Raw genomic sequence first — 16578 nt, forward strand, 5'->3', positions numbered from 1 at the left:
AGACCATCTATTCTTCAAATTATTTTCTTGAATGTGAGACATGCTCCGAATCAATGTTTCATTTGGCTCACCCACTCTTGCTCGACAAATACTAGGAATCCTTCCATAAAATGTCTAATTTTAAATATAGGTAGAACTATGAAGCATGTGCAATATGTCATCTTTACAACAACAGTGTGGAATGATAGCATGAAAACATTTCTGCTTCATTAACATGGGCTAATTACCACACTGATGAGATGGCGGCGCTAGGGGAAAAGTCAAGCAAAGTGATTTGTGTTCATGCTGAAGGCACAGTGTCTCTGCTCAATTGTGTCAAATTTCATAGTGACCCATGCAAATTTTAGACTATTCCAATTTGGACAGAGCATGGTCACGTGAGCTGAAAACGGAGGGATGAATGACAGTGGGAAAAAATAAACATGACTTGGAAGCAGAAAAGTTGAGACATGCACAATAGATTGGCGCTATACACTAAATCAAAACCAAAATGCATCCTAGTTCTTTCTTCCCCCGTCTTTCTTGCCTCCGAAGGTAGGGGAACAGCCAACATCTGAGCTCACTTTGTTTAACCACGGCTCATTGGTTGACCTCATTCTGACAAGACGGAGGGTCACTGACTCAGATGGAACAGTCAAGTGTCAAGAGTGTAAAAGGTGATGAGGAAAACTCTGAGGAAAAAAAAATCTATTTGGATGTTTGGAGCATACTCATTTGCTTTTTATTGAAGAGTGATGCCCCATTGCTTCGGGGTGAGCAGCTGTAGCTGGAAAGCTAAATAATCATTGCCGCACAGTTGCTTGGCTGTGCAGATTTGTGTCAGTGTTGGAGCCTTGGAGCTTCGCACAGACTTGGGCATGGTTAACCCATTCGGCCACAGCAGTGCAGAGGGCAGTAATGTGCTGCCCCTTGTGTTGGCCACTCCATTACCCTTTTAAGCAGCTTGTCTGTAAGTATACTGCTGGAGTACAGTGCATTCTGTTTCAGATGAATGACTAAGCACAAACCAAAATCAGATCATGCATACATACACCTATATATATATATATATATATATATATATATATATATATATATATATATATATATATATATATATATATATATATATATATATATATATATATATATATATATATATATATATATATATGTATATACAGAAATTTATTAGGACTTGGTCCCTTTCTTAGTCCGGGTTTCAGGTTTCTTGCAGATGAGAGCATTCTGGGAAGCGTTTCAAATAACCAATGAACGCAGACCAAATTTGCATTCTTGCTCTGATTGGCTCTTGACCAGGAAATGCAAGATAGAAGTTTTTTAATTCCCTAATTAAAGATTTTTTTTTGCAATTTCAATCTCAGCAATACTTGGTTTCACTTGTAATGTGTGTGAGAGATGAAAGTCAAATTTAGACAAATGTTAATGAAACCATCATCTATCTTTGTAAGGCATGCAGTTATAAATGAGAACCAACATCCACTATTTGAGAGTCATGTAAAGCACGATAATGCCATCCAGTGGACGCATTTGCTAATTGCACTCTCGACCCTTGTATTAGGTATGATGTTGTATTTTAGCCTTGGGCAAAACCCCGCAGCTGGATGTTTTCGTGTTACATTTATATTACTGTTATGTTTCAATTGCAGTGTAACTGTAGAAACCACAGACATGGTGTTAACTTTAAGTGTGAGTACTAAAACAGAAAAAAATAATTAGTATGAGTGCAGACAAAAGTAGACCAGCGCCTAAATAATAATAGACCAGAAAAAATGTTTGAAAATGTCGCCCTCTAGTAAATTTGGGAAGTTTTAACAAATACACATAGACTACTGATCATTATAATTTTGTGTGGCTTGAAAAAATGATGACGGGAAGAGCCAGGTCACACACACCATACATGGAATATAATGTGTGGGCATGGAAAATGAACAGGATGTAAACGTTACAGGCCTAATTGGACCTTACAATGACAGTGGTTGATTTGTTCAACAAAAAAAAAAAAGATTTAGATTTCTACTAAAAAGGTATAAAGAAATCCCATGAAGCAAATTCTTTCATTTAAAAAAGTGGCTGGTTGAAGTACAAGTTTTTTTCATAAAGCAGCATGGTGGCAGACTGGCTCACACCGTCACCTCACATGTTTGCATGTTCTCCCCATGCTCGCATGAGTTTTCTTTGGGTACTCCGATTTCGGCCCGCCTTGCAGGGTAGGTATGTACACTCTAAATTGCCCTTAAGTGTGTTTGTGAATGTGAAGCATTAATCGTCAATGTGTGCCCTGTGATTGGCTGGCAATCAGTTCAGAGTGTACGCCTGCTGCCCGAAGACATTTTTGATGGATGGATGGATGGATGGATGGATGGATGGATGGATGGATGGATGGATGGATGGTGTTGTGATGTTCCAGTGAAAGTTTTTTTTTTTTTTTTTAATGAAGAAAATTGGTACACCAAAAAAATTGAATTGAGCTATGTTGCAAATAGCAAAATGAAACAGTAGCACTCAAGCCTTATTTTTGGTTCAAATTTGATTCCACTCAAGTTCTGGAAACACACCCATGAAAGCAAAACTCCTGGACTCCTGTCATAACCATGAAATACTTTATCCAATTGTCCAAACACCTGATGAGATGTGTCTTCCCTGCGGCGTCTTTAGTACAGCGTTGATTAGGTTTGTTGTGTGTTGAAACAAGCTATTTATCATGCTGAGATGAAGACAGCTGGATGGACTCCAGAAGCTTTCTACAAACACCACACAAGCCACTGTGCCCTTCCTCATTTGTTTCCCTTTGTTTCATTATCATTGTAATCTTTTGATTTGACTCTCCAGCATCTTTCATTTTTATCTTTGCTCATATGTTTCCCTCCCCGCTCGAGCCGGTTCTCATCTGTCCTCATTTTCTTTGTCTCTCTCACCGGCAAACAGAATGGCTGTTTGTGAAAAGAGGCCGAAGCATGTTTATTTAACTGCCACCCCCACCCGTGCTTTCTTTCATGAGTTACAAAAGACTATAGCTACATAGCCTGGGTCATTACTTCATTTTCTAAAAGCAATTAATGAAGGAAATGCCCCCCGTCCTCTCTCTTTTCGCTCATTCATCCACTGTTCCTTTTGAGCTTAGTCAAAAGTTGTCCCATTTTATTGAGGTAGAATTAAGTTACCTCTTGATTAACTATCAAAGCCCTTTTTTAATACGTTTTTTCTGTGTTTTGATCATTCATTATACACGTATGCTGCCAGGAAAAAAAAAAGTTCTTTTATAGTCAATATGAAACTACATGCTCCAAAGCAGTCTAGAAAACAATGTTAATGAAGCGCCAAGCAGACTCTCAAAAACACAGCAACTCCTACGCTTTTATGCTTTATGTCTAACTCGCTTAAAAATGTTGTTGCAAACAAGTCATATAAAATGGAAGTACAATTAAGACTGAAGTCACATATACCGATACACTCCCCCCAACGAGTGATGGGACGAGACACAAATCCGCCAAGACGTGATGTCGCGCTAGGCTGTGTCCATGAGAAGGAGATGAGATTTGGGCAACATTTGTTCTAGAAAACCATGCCCAATACAAATTTTCCACCTTCACAATTTTCTTTTTAATGAGCAGACTGCAAGAAAATACAATATTCAACATGCAAAAATAAACACAAACATTAGGTGCAGCTGAGCTAGTTTAATAAAATGTATGCATGTGCTGCGGTGCTTGTTAAATTAGCTATTGTACTATGTGAATACACCTGACAGAGAAGACTTCTGCTGAAAAGATTTTTACCAAGTTATGTTATACTAGACTTTATATGGCTAATTTTAGAAAAAAAAAATATTTTGTTGCATTCAATTAAAAGTGAAGCAGTCATTTTTCTAATTGGTAAAAGGCTTGCAACTTATTTAGCTCTACAGAGCCTTTAATATGTTGCTGAACGTATCATTTCTGATTTTAGTGTCCTCTGGCTTTAAAAATCATTTAAAGATAAAATGAAAACGATACAATATCCTCGCTACACAGTATTTGACATGTAATCATAGTTTGAACTCCAGAACTTGGTTTGGATTATGAGGGATACTTTTTCAGAAAATTGTAATACCTATTGAGCATTATCAGTTTGTTTCCCGAGTTAAGCAGCACATCTATTGGATATTTTTAATGAAACTGCAAAAAATTCCAAAAGCTTTTAGGCACCCTCCCTACATTAATTATTTCCTGCAGCCCCTGAGTCCCAAACAAGTTTGATTGCAAGTGAAAAGTGATTATCTTCGCTGCGACTCATTTATTTATCAAACGTCCACAGAAGTCACATCTTTGAAATCCTCCTTTTATGAAGCATATTTCACAAGCGATGAAAATTCCACATTCAGTTTGGGTTCCTTCCAGATTGCAGCTTTTGGCAGAAAGAGCCTGCGATCGAAATAGGAGTGACAGACACTACATAAAAAGAAAAGTTAGCATGTCTAACAAGACTTTTCATAAGTTATTTGCTTTTTTGTTGTTGTTGTTGTTGTATAAGCAAGTTTATGATATAAAGCCAAGTGTATGAGGGTTATTTAAAGTGCACGGGACAGTAATAGTCTACCAAATGGCGTACAGTACTTCTGTGCAGTGGTTCTCAATTGAAGGCATTTCAGGGTCTCTGCTGGTATCAGCGGACCTAATTTCAAGTTTTTAATGCCTTGACTTGAGTAGTAGTACCTTTTCAAATTGGGGGCAAATTAAGTGGAACGTGGAGAACTTTATTGCTAAATTGTGTTTAATTTTATACAGAAACACATTGTCACTAGCGACCAGTGTTGGGCAAGTTACTTCAAAACTCGAATGCATAATTCATCACTTATTACTGTCATTTCAAAGTAATTAGTGACGTTACAATATTACTTTATTTCAAATGTAATGCATTACATCACTATTACTATATTACTCTCACCAACACACTGGAAATATGGATTGTGATTATGGAATGTCGCTCATTACATGAGTGCAATATTACTATTTTTTCTAAGTAATATATTACACTACCAAATTACAGCAAAAAGTAATGCATTACAGATTTACATTACTTTAGTAAAGCATTACTCCCTTCATATTACAAAATTTTATTTGGATTTACCCCACATGAATGTATAATTCTGTGTGTTCATCCGACTGTACAACAGTATGGCGTGCATGTCATTAGTAAGTATTCCAACACACCTCAACATCTCTCATTAATCTCACTTGAGCGATTATGCTGCGGCGACGTATGGAGCCATGGGAGGCGTGAAACTGGCTGTGAAACTGTTGTCATCTCATATGTTATCGCACTCTCGAGACTGGGGGGATTAAATCACGCCGGCCACAGCTCATTGGCAGCTAATCATGCAGCTAATGATCAATTAAATATTCCATATCTTCCAGTTACCCAAGAATGGCAAGGTGAAGATCTCGCACGTGCTGTATTGGACAAGTCTCTGCAGAACTTCACTCGAAGTCATCCTATTGAATAAATCTAAAAGAATGAGCCGATACAAGCTCGAGTGAAGCTTCGGAGTCACGACACGCTTGATGTTTGATTAGAGCAAAACACCAGTGTGGTTTCCCCACTGCGGTGCTCTGCTGAGAAGTGATCTAAAGGGTCTTGTCAGAAGACGTCATGCTGGCTGCTGTCGTAATTCCAGATGCTCGCCGCTCACCGCAACGCCACAGCAAGAAACACAGAGCGTTCTCCCCGCAGGTGCCACTACAAAAGTGATTTCAACTTAATTAAGAAGGTTCCGTGTCAAAATTGCTCAAATTATCCAGCCAGAACAGATGTCTAGGGGAATCAAATGTCATCCATCATCAAGAGTGGAAAAGGCATCAGCGTTTTACTTTAATCTGAGTTTAATGTTAATCACAGGGTTGATTACAAATTCCTGAATGGGAATTTATCATCTCAAAAAATGAGGCAAGATGACACGAGAAAGTAAATCTAGAACGGTTGTTAAGTCAAGATTAAAAACATACTAAATGGTATAATGCACACATTTCTTACACAATTTGAAACAACACAATCTGATCAAATCCATTACCAATTGTATTGATTTGCAAAATGTCCTTTTAACACAAAATGACGTGATGTCCTGACAATATGTCACTGAGATCCTGGCCTTAAATACTGGCAAAATCAATTCCATATGATATACTGTACTGTAATAGAGAAAACTAAAGATGTAGAGCTAACTAATTATCAATCAAAGGACAATGGAGTAAACTCTAACCCTGAGCAACGGGTAGCACACCATTTATTTAACTTTAAATAAGTATGACATCCATACATGAGGTGAAACTGATTAGAAGGCACACTGTCTGTTTTGAAAAAAACAAAAGAATTTCAATTTCACCTTATTTCTTAGGTGTGGACATGATGTGAGAGGATATGGACACGGAATGCAGGGAGGGAGAGAGGTGGGTGTGCTTGAAATAATATATATATATATATATATATATATATATATATATATATATATATATATATATATATATATATATATATATATATATATATATTTTTTTTTTTTTTTAATGAAGATGAGCAAAAAAAAAAAAACCTAGATCAAAAATTGCATAAAAAGTAACAAACTAAAAAAAAAAATAAAAAAACTGAAATAAACTTGACCCGACAAGAACTCAAAGAAAACAGGAAAATAAATAGACTCAAAATTGACGAGACAAGGGAGCAGGGAGATGATTGGCAGACACGAGGAAAGCATGTTCATGAGTACAGGTGAATGCATTCACACTGATGAGACACTGACAAGAGGCAAACAAAAAACATGAACTTAAATGGACAAAAGCCCACAACTCGACAAGACAAATACAAATCAATAAAAGGCCAAAACAGAAAACGCTGTTACCAACCTATAGACAACAAATACCCACAGACCATAACATTATTGTCCAAAAAATATATGTCCAGAATATTGGTCCACTCTTTTTTTGTAGTGCTGCATATTTTTGTACATCAAGGATGAAAGAGGATTTTTCTTGGACAGATGCACAAATGATCTCTCATTTTTAAATGATCAAACTTTAAATAGTCAAATAAGAAGAGACACACTTTGCTCAAAGAGAAAAAGTAAACATGACAACGAATCGCGGAGAATTGAGTTGGATAGCTCCTCCAGGCTAAACTAAGCGCCTCAATTACCTCCTGGGTGAAGATGAAAAAGTAAGGCGGTAAAAAGACTGTACAGAGCCAATATTTAAATTGGCTGTCAACGAAAAAACAAACGTCTGAGGTTGGTTTTGATGACGTATTTTGTAAAACACAAAAAAGCCAACGTGTGTCATCCGCCGCAGCGCCAGCTTCTGCCGCCAGCCCGCCACATGACAATCATCAACCACATATGGAGCTGCGGTCCCGCCTGCGGGGAACAGGATTGGATGAAGGGCCAACCAGATGCAACCAAAGGGCCTCACCACTCAAAGGTGATGGATGCTGCGCTGCTCGTGGGGCCTCGTGGAGTGCATCTGTGAGAGCAGATGAATGGGGAGGAGAGGCTGATGAATTGGGTCACACGAACCGAGCATTTCGGCGTAATGTGCTGAAAACGCTGGAGGAGTGCAGTTGGGTGGTTGCACGTGTCTAGTACTAGGGCAGAGCTTCACTAACATGACTTGATTTCCTTATTTGGCTCCTCCTGCTCTCCTCACATGTGACAGGAGAGGTATTTCATTTTAGCGAGGAAGGCTCCGCTTTCACTAGAAATGAAAGTAAAACACACTTGGCAGGGCAACTTTGTTCTGTTGTTTTTAAACACCATAAGGTTTGTCTAGAAACAAGCAAATAGCAATTCATGAAAATCCACACGGGCAAGATTGTTAAATCAAACATACGCGCAAAACGTATTAGGCCACTGCTTTGGGTCTATATATTCAGTTTTACAGCGCACTATTCAGTACGGTCTGCATGGGATGATACCGGCCCACATATACAGTGAAACCTCACTATGCATGAGGGATATGGACTTGCCAGGAATGCACGTAAAACGGTTGCCTTTGAAATGCATTGCAAAAAAAAATAATAATAATGAACTTTCACTGTGAGTTTTCCATGAAAAATTGTGGAAAATATCTTAAAGAAATCAAAAGTGAATTTGATGATTGAAACATATTATATATGCAAATCAATAGGTGGCAAACTGAGTATTCGGGGCGACAACTGTTGCCCATGCCTAAACTCCGCTAAATATGCAACCAAGAGCCAGTCCGAGCCGCTTCGGTAAACAAACAAATACCCTCAGAATAGGAAGACATGGGATGTGCATAAGATGGACTTGAAAGAGCTGCTCTGCCGCCTTGGTCAATTCCACAATTCAGCACCAAACAAGAAAAAAAACATCCATATTTACAAAGAAAATTCACTCCACATTGATAAGATTGTATTATCCTTGATTGATTGGATGAACCCAAAAGCGAGTGGTTCTCCTTCTCTCTGTCATTGACATAAAGACAAAAAAAGCTAATGCTTTCCTACTGTTAATTGGTACCGTAAACCATGTACAAGTAGATATCACTGTTTGAGTCAGGATTCTATCAATTCACTTAAAGTTCAAATGATTAATATTAGTTTATGGAAATTTAGAAAACTTTTTATTTTTTAATTTCACGTGAGTTGGTAGTCCCGAACAAGGGCAGTCTGACCTCCCAGGGACTCCGTGGCGCGCAGCAGAGAGTCGGTGTGCAATGTCATTGTGGTGACACGGCATGGTGTAGCACAGCGCGACGGGGTGGATACGCAGTTTGTGGAATAAGCGGGGCAAGTGGAATCCACTGCATTTTTTATGCACTTTGTCTCGCCACCCAACAAGAGGGCCATTAGCTATTGCTTCACAATTAGCTTGTTTGTAAGGTATAAATTGCACTACATTCATGTGCTCTTTTCATACTTGTCAAACAAAGAATGACTGAAAATGTTCAACTTTGTATCAAACCCATCAGTTTTGTCTGCTAGCTTGGGAAATGAACAGTAACTCTCGAGGCCACATTTAAATATGCTTCAAGCCACAGAACATCTTGGAGCCACTTTTCGGGGTAGAAAAAGGAGTTCAGCTCAGGCTCGGTTGTTGTCATGGGTGCACGTTAGTAAGGTATGCAAATGCGCGAAATGAAGCACGTGACGTTATGCATCGCTGATTTCTGTCCCACCAGTTGGTCATACCTGCAGTGTGGGATACAGGCATTACTAAATGACCCAACTCATCTAACTTTTGGACAAGTTGTGTTTTTGTTTACTTTTCTTCATTCGTTATAAATTAGGAATGGTCTGTTTACCATTGAAATTTGTTTAATTTATATTTAGATTTACTAAATGATTACTTGAAATAAATTAATGGGATGAATTTGGTATACTATCAATGCTAAGCTGTGGAGTAATGATAAATTAATTTTCAACAGAAGTTGAGTGGCAAGGTAGAGAAGTGTGAGCAAGCTGGCAAACTTGGGGTCATTGTGTGTAATAGTTGTGGTCATATTTGTCCTTACACTTTCATTATCATAGTTGTCAAAAGGTTAATTGTTAAAAGAGGTTAAAAAAGTAATCCGATAATTTGCCACTTCACATTCAAGTGGAACCACACAATGGAAAAAATATGCATTATGACAGGGTGAAATTTTGATCATTTGTTTATAGATGTGAGAACACACCACTTCTCTATGTGATAATTACCTTCTTTGTTTCATTTTTTAATAAAATGACATGCCTATTGGAAGCATGCATGGTTTAACATGCGTAACGCCCATTGGCTTCTGTCTGTACCACAGACATGATAACTGATTTCATGGAACACCCAGGATGCACAAATAAGATAATTAAAAAAGTATATAAAATAAAAATACACTTAGAAGCCCACTGTGTGCTTGGTTGTGGGTGAGAGATGACGTGTGTCCACACTATTCACAATTTACAGCAGCAATGGCATATGGTGTTTTGTATTGGTGGGCAGTTCGCCTGCCAGTTTTTTCTGACAGCCCCCGGAATGACGAAAACATTTAAAAAACAATGGACAAATAGTTGTGTTGGTTTAGTGTTTTTTTTGGTTTTTTTGTATAAAGCTTGTCTACCGTACCTCATTAGGATAACTGAGTGATTGAGTGAATTTGAAATTTGAAATTTAAGAAATACATGTATCAAGTCACTGATATTAATGTGTACAGCAGGCATTGATCTCAGTGTTTGCCTTCCATGTTCTAAGCAGAGCATTGATCTAAATTGGGAGACGTTAGACTGTGGAAGACTGACTGGAAGGCGAGTGTGAGAACGCGATGAGAAGGTCCTTTTACCTTGGCACAGACAAGAAGACAAACGAGGTTTGAAGACAGATAGATTTTGTTGACAGTGCATGCTGTGCTTAGTCGATATTGAGCAGGGTGTTTCTTACATCTCTAATATGTGGGGCTCAGCTGCCTAATATTTCAAGACTTTCGCAGGGTGCCAACTGGCATAATATGAGTTGAGCTGAAGGTCATCTTGACTCATTTCCGGATTGGAGGCAGGGTAGCTGGAAACCGCACTGCTTAATGTCCGTTACTGATTTGTGTTAATAGAACAAAGATGACGACCCAGCACCGGTAACCCGACGGGGTTGCCTCTACACACCACTGATGCAAAATTGCACAGGGCCAAGCAGAACCTAGCGTAAATGTACGGAGAGCGGCTACAGATTGTCGTGGCAGCTCAAGGCATATGGTGTGGCGACTCATGCCTCCCAGCTAATTGAGTCCTAATGAATCACTGGTTTGGCATGTTACATGTCCCTTGTGATGATTCATGTCATTGATGCATTGGAGATGTCCTTTGGAAGCGAGACAGGCTCTGACTCCCAACATGCTCAACATTTGGACACCGTTGGCCTCACGCTCGATACTTTACTGACACACCAGATGTTGCGGGACAAGGGACAGATATCACTGGCAATCTAACAACACAATAGAAGTAGCTAATTGCTTTTGGCTTTTGTATGTTTTATCGAATACTCGACAGTGTTTGTGTTGGTATTTCTAAGACACTGACTCCAGTTTAGGCTGTGCGACATGATTGACGCCTGTCGAAAGTCCTGACTCGTCTTCTCAGCTGTAATTGGAGCCTGTTTACAAGATGTTGTCACTATTTGTTGCCCTCATATCCGCACAACAGCATCCTGAAATCATGTTCAGTCGTTAACTAAGGAGGCTTTAAAAAAAGTCAAAGGAGAAAGTCATTCTTGATACGAATAGAATGAGCTAACTCTTTCAATATTACAAAACAGAATAAATGTGTCATGTTGAATATACCATTGAAATTAGTGTTTGGTCAAGTTGGGCTTCATTGCTAATAAGTAGAAAAGAGTGAGGGGCTTATATCTGAAAATGAAAACTGAGACATTGATATGTGGAAAATTGACAGTTACAGCCATTTGAATGTTGACAAGTTGATATACTTAGTTTTGAGACAAACCTGTTTACAATTTGACACATTCTTTTTTCAGTATGCATCATCTACTATTCCCTTATTTTCATAAACTTTCTCACAATTTGAACCTTTTGTCTACCTGGAAATGAAAGTCGAGAACTTAAGCAGGTTGTTTTTATAGAAATCCTAAACTGGACATCTCTGTCAAAAATTTGTTTTTGTCTACTCAAAATGAGTCTCCACGACAAGACTTTTGTGAAAACGCATCACATACTGTACGTATATGCGAAGTACTTGGCACATAGTACGTAAATCATAGTATACTGTTCGTGTGCGTGTGCAATATTACAATGAAATATTTTTGCATATTTTGCCCTGTGGCCATACCCCATCAATGAGTCAGGACAGTCCAAACAACCTGATAGATTAAATATTCATTTAAAAGTTTTTTAAATGTACAAGGCCACTTCTGTGTGCGATAAATAAGCCATTGTCATTTCCCCCACAACAATTAGCTTGCAGTTTAAGTATGTCAACTTCATCGTGTCTTGTTCTTATTTTTTGGTTAGCCACTTTCAAAGCATATGGTGTTTGTGTCTTTGCCATGAAAAACCCTTTTGATAAATAGTCAACTTACAACGCAGCTGTCAAGTTGATTACACAACCCCCTGCACCATGAGAAGCATTCAACAGTCCCCAATGCAACACTATCTGAGCAATCTCCTTTTTTTGTTTCTCTGGGGCAGGTCCAATCACCTCTGACCTGCCTCCGCCACAGGCCATATCTTCATTAATACATTAAATAAATGTGATAAGGCCACTGGAAAATGAGAACTCGGGCGCAATCTCGCTTGTTATTAACGCTTTTATAAAAGAGTCAGGACACATTGAAAACTGGTTTTCTAATACGAATGCTTTTTCCACGCCTATGTAACCTTGTTAGTCAGACACATTATCTCAGAGGACCCTAGTTCAAGTGGAGTTAATGCACAAATAGTGATCAGTAAGGAAACAACAAGGCAGCTGCACAGGAGGCTTTCGGCAAAACATGACCCAACATAATGGCAGATTGCAGTGCCTCCTAATCACTTAATTATCAGACTCTAATTACTGGACCTGGATTACTGGATCATTCACAATTTACATGTTGTGTATTCAATATTGTTTATATAAACAAGACAATTTGGAAAATAAATAGAGAGCGCCTTTTATGATTCATTTTTGGTGGCTGCATGCAAAGTCCTTAGTTTTATGTAAAATACATTTTAAATGTTCTTAAATGGGGGTACGTGAAGGCACTCCAAGGTGTACATAAGATTTTACAGGGGTAAGTATCAGCGCATCTTATGGAATGCGTGATGTTGCCATGACCAAAAGAGTTTTCTTTTCAAATTAAGAGCAAATTATATGGAACATTAGGCAACTCAAAAGGGTTTGACAGTGCCTGTTTTGCAATATATTCCATGCCTTTATTTTGTTAAGTTCTGTAAAGATGGGCATTTTTTTTTTTTATTGTCTATCTGTCTATCTTCTGGAGATCTTCTGGAGAGGAAACACACACAGAGCTACCATTTCATCAGCCAAATGTTCTTCTGAATGAATGTACAAAAAACCTGACAGAAAAACTTTGATCATTTTTATAGAAAAGTGTTAACATTTCGTTACCATGTTCATCCTCTGTGTAAAAGCCAAGTATCCCAAAAGTGCATGATGAAAAGAAAATGTCAAACTCTCTGTCCCCATTTTGTCTATAATTCTTGTGTCTAAGTGAAAAAGCCATTATGGGCTTAATCGGGTAAGCTATAGCTCCCCAAACCACTCTCAGCCTTTGCTGTCAGCAGCTAAATTAAGAGACGTGTTTCCACTGGGAGACCCGACAAAGGCCTTCTTACTGGAAAAGTGATGCTCGCTGTTTTTTTTGTCCAGACCTGTCTTAAGCGTCACAAATCACACCATGCGGCAAAGACCAGGCTTGGACAACAACAGAAAAATATGTGAGTGTGTTTGTGTGCTGACGGAGGGGGGGGATTGTACAATCGCCGATTGTCCTCCAATCAAGTCAGGGAGTCCAGCTTAAGATCTGTTGCAAAACATCCTCAATAAGGAGATTACTTAGGGCTGTTTGGCACAAGTCACCAATAAACTCTGTTACCGGATTCTCAATGCTGACGCCAACGTTGTTTTATCTTTTTTTTTTTTTTTTGCCTCGTATTATATCACGCCAAGCTCCAACAACACTGCAGTGAAGCACAAAATTCCAGTAACAGTCCCTTTAATAGCCCCTCTGTTTTCTTCAAGAACGTCCACAGTAAATGTCAAGGCCATGGTCCATTTTCTTCCATGAGCTCTCAAGCACAAACAATGCATGTGATAGACATATGGTCCAGTAATGAATTGTGCATTTCAACTGGTCATTCTGCCTCTCATTGAGTATTAGCCCCGGGGGTTAGGTTTAACACTATGATACAATAACACCCACGAGGGCAACAATATCAGTCAGGTCAGTGTTGATCTATTTGTAAATATTTCAGCAAGAGTGTTATAGTTTTTTGTAGATTTGTTGGATATTAATTGTTACCGTGTATAGTCACTGCCAACTGTTACATCGAATACAAGTGCTACGTCAACAAGTCTGCCTTGCGCAGATGGGAATACTCAGTGTCAGAAAGGTATTGATTTGACAATGTTATTATTTTAATCTATGTATTTAGCAGGCGTGTACAGCTTGACTGCACCGTACCAAGACATATCTATTATCTGACAACATAAGCGACTAAAGAAAATGGATAAATGGATGACAAAAGTGCAGTCAACCCATTGTAAAGAAGCGACTAAAGAAAATGGATGAATGGATGACAAAAGTGCAGTGGTTCACATCATTTCAAAAGAAATTTTTCTATCACTGGCCCAATGGACTGAGTAATCATACCTCAAATTTTAGCTGTGTTATACTGCTGTTACAGGCCAGTCATGGCTTTATTTGTCTTGGGTTTATTCAACTTACTCTGCCCTTTAATGCCACTACCTATTACGCCGCAGTTATCAAAACTAAGAATACAATTTTGCAATTAGCAAGTGTGACGGATTGGCTGCGGGATTTCAGGATCAAAATAAGAGAAATACAATAAAAACAATGAATTTTGAAAATGTGGTTTTATCAACAAGCCAACCCTTTACAAGGGATTGACTTGCTAACGGAGCAGTCAGAGGATGAATAAATGTTGATGTAATTGCGGGCCAGTACTCTCACCCATTCGTCCATCCATCCATCCATCCATCCATCCATCCATCCTTTGGGCAGTAGGCGGGGGGCACCCTGGACAGGTTGCCAGTCCAATTGCAGTTACTTTCACCCTCTAAGGCCATTTTGAAACCCGGATTGGCTAATTAAACAGTCCTATCGCTCCCATGGATAACATACAATCAGCGGGCATGTTTCTGAAGGCCTTGGGCAGATGAGCCTAACATGGCACCAGCAAGCAGTGGCAAATGGGTCAGGAGCTCAAAGAGAGATCCAATTTAGGTGGGTTGTGGACATTTGCAGGGCTTCCTCGGGATACAACTGCAGACATGTGACATTTCAGCAGGGGTGCACATCACCTGTTATACTTTATTAATGTATATTTCTAAACACCACATAAGCGGCCATTTAATGTGACCACACGTCTCCAGTCTTTAGAAGTCAAATTTAGCCGCATGAGGGGGCATGACATCACTCTCGATCACGAGCAAATGTTGTGTGTCCAAATATGAGCGCCAGCTGACACTCTGACCTGATTTGCTCGCCCCCGCGCCTCCACTACACGATGGTGTCTATCCCGCTCGAGACCCATGACCCTGAATGCAGAGAGGAAGAGGAGCCAGACAGCTGCGCAGTTCAATGAAGACTTTGCCTTGCGCATAGTTGAGCGAAACAGCACCACGACTGCGCGGTGCTGCGCGCATCCATTCATGCATCCATGCACCCACAGGTCGTCGAGCACACAGCTTTTCTCACCCGCTGTGCGCGTACGTGCGTCGATCCTCACATCAAGTTGTGACTTCTTCACATCGTACACGTTCAACCTGCTAAACCGGTGACTGAGATACTTGCGCGCAGTTCAGTAGCACCTCGCTTCATTTCAATTTCAGGACAGGAGTGTTTGGAGTTTAGAAATGCTTTAATCGTTTGCATCTTATCTGCGTGATGTAGCTATTCATTTCACACAGCTACAGTCTGAATTAAACGGCTTACAGTAGGCCATGTTTAAGATATGTACTACTGTATATAGGCTACTAAAGTGGGATAGCTTTTATGCACATGAACGACGTTTAACTTGACACATCCAACATCAGAGATCCGAAAGAGTAAGAACATTTATCAGATAGCCTGGATGGTTGGATTTGTATTTTTACTTCTGCCTCTAAATGATGCATACTACAGAAGATCGACCCGCAGCCCATTTTTATTCAGCGGCCAACTGTCCATAAATCTTGACACGTTGCAGAGGTGCTATGCGTCCTGAAGCACTGTGACAATAACTTATAGGAAAAAGATTGTGGGAAGTCACTCACCTTTTCGCAGCGGAGTGTCCCATGTATGCGTTTTAATCCATATGTGTGTCCCCTTCATGTGAGCGCACCAACAGAAGAGCATGCAGAGAGCGTGCTCAAGAAAATCCATTTGGTAATTCCATTTTCTGGGCACACAAGGTGGAATCACATTACCGCGCTGTTTTAAAACTAATTTATTGTTCAAATCTAAATTTGCGTAAAGCTTATCTTCTTTCCTAGCTCGCTCTCTCCCTCTCTCTCCCGTTGCAGCTCTGAAGTTGCCTGGTTACCCCTGTTTCCCATTCAAGGAGGCTGAGGCGCTGCGTGCAGCGGCCAATCATAGCGGCAGCCGGAGAGATTAACTATTTCTTGGCTTCACTATTCTAGTTTCAGGCTAAAATGAGGGGGAGTGGGCGGGGAATTTTGGCCCCCGGTGACAGGAGAAAAATTAAAATGCATGGGGAATAATGTGTGTGTGTGTGGGGGGGGGGGGGTGGGGGGGTGGGGGGGCTCGAAGGTGGCTCCTTAAGGGATGGTGGGGATTAAACATTTTAGAAAAATAAAAGGACTCGAGAGGGAGGGGTCGAACAGTTGCCACTTGTCACAAGATTCCACCCTTGCAGCATGTTTACAAAC

General features: G+C 39.6%; 1 protein-coding gene across 2 annotated transcripts in view; it reads right to left on the bottom strand.

Moving 5' to 3' along the window:
- Window positions 1–16238, bottom strand: part of dab1b (DAB adaptor protein 1b) — a 46510-nt gene extending 30272 nt beyond the window's left edge. For both annotated transcript variants that reach the window (XM_088429213.1, XM_088429212.1), the window contains exon 1: window positions 15964–16238. The gene's annotated coding sequence lies outside the window, so the exon portion shown is untranslated. The remainder of the gene's footprint in view (window positions 1–15963) is intronic.
- Window positions 16239–16578: the final 340 nt, after the last annotated feature.

This window comes from Hippichthys cyanospilos, chromosome 12 (genome assembly GCF_059441005.1).
Source record: "Hippichthys cyanospilos isolate Australia breed blue-spotted pipefish chromosome 12, RoL_Hcya_1.0, whole genome shotgun sequence".
Lineage (NCBI taxonomy): Eukaryota > Metazoa > Chordata > Actinopteri > Syngnathiformes > Syngnathidae > Hippichthys > Hippichthys cyanospilos.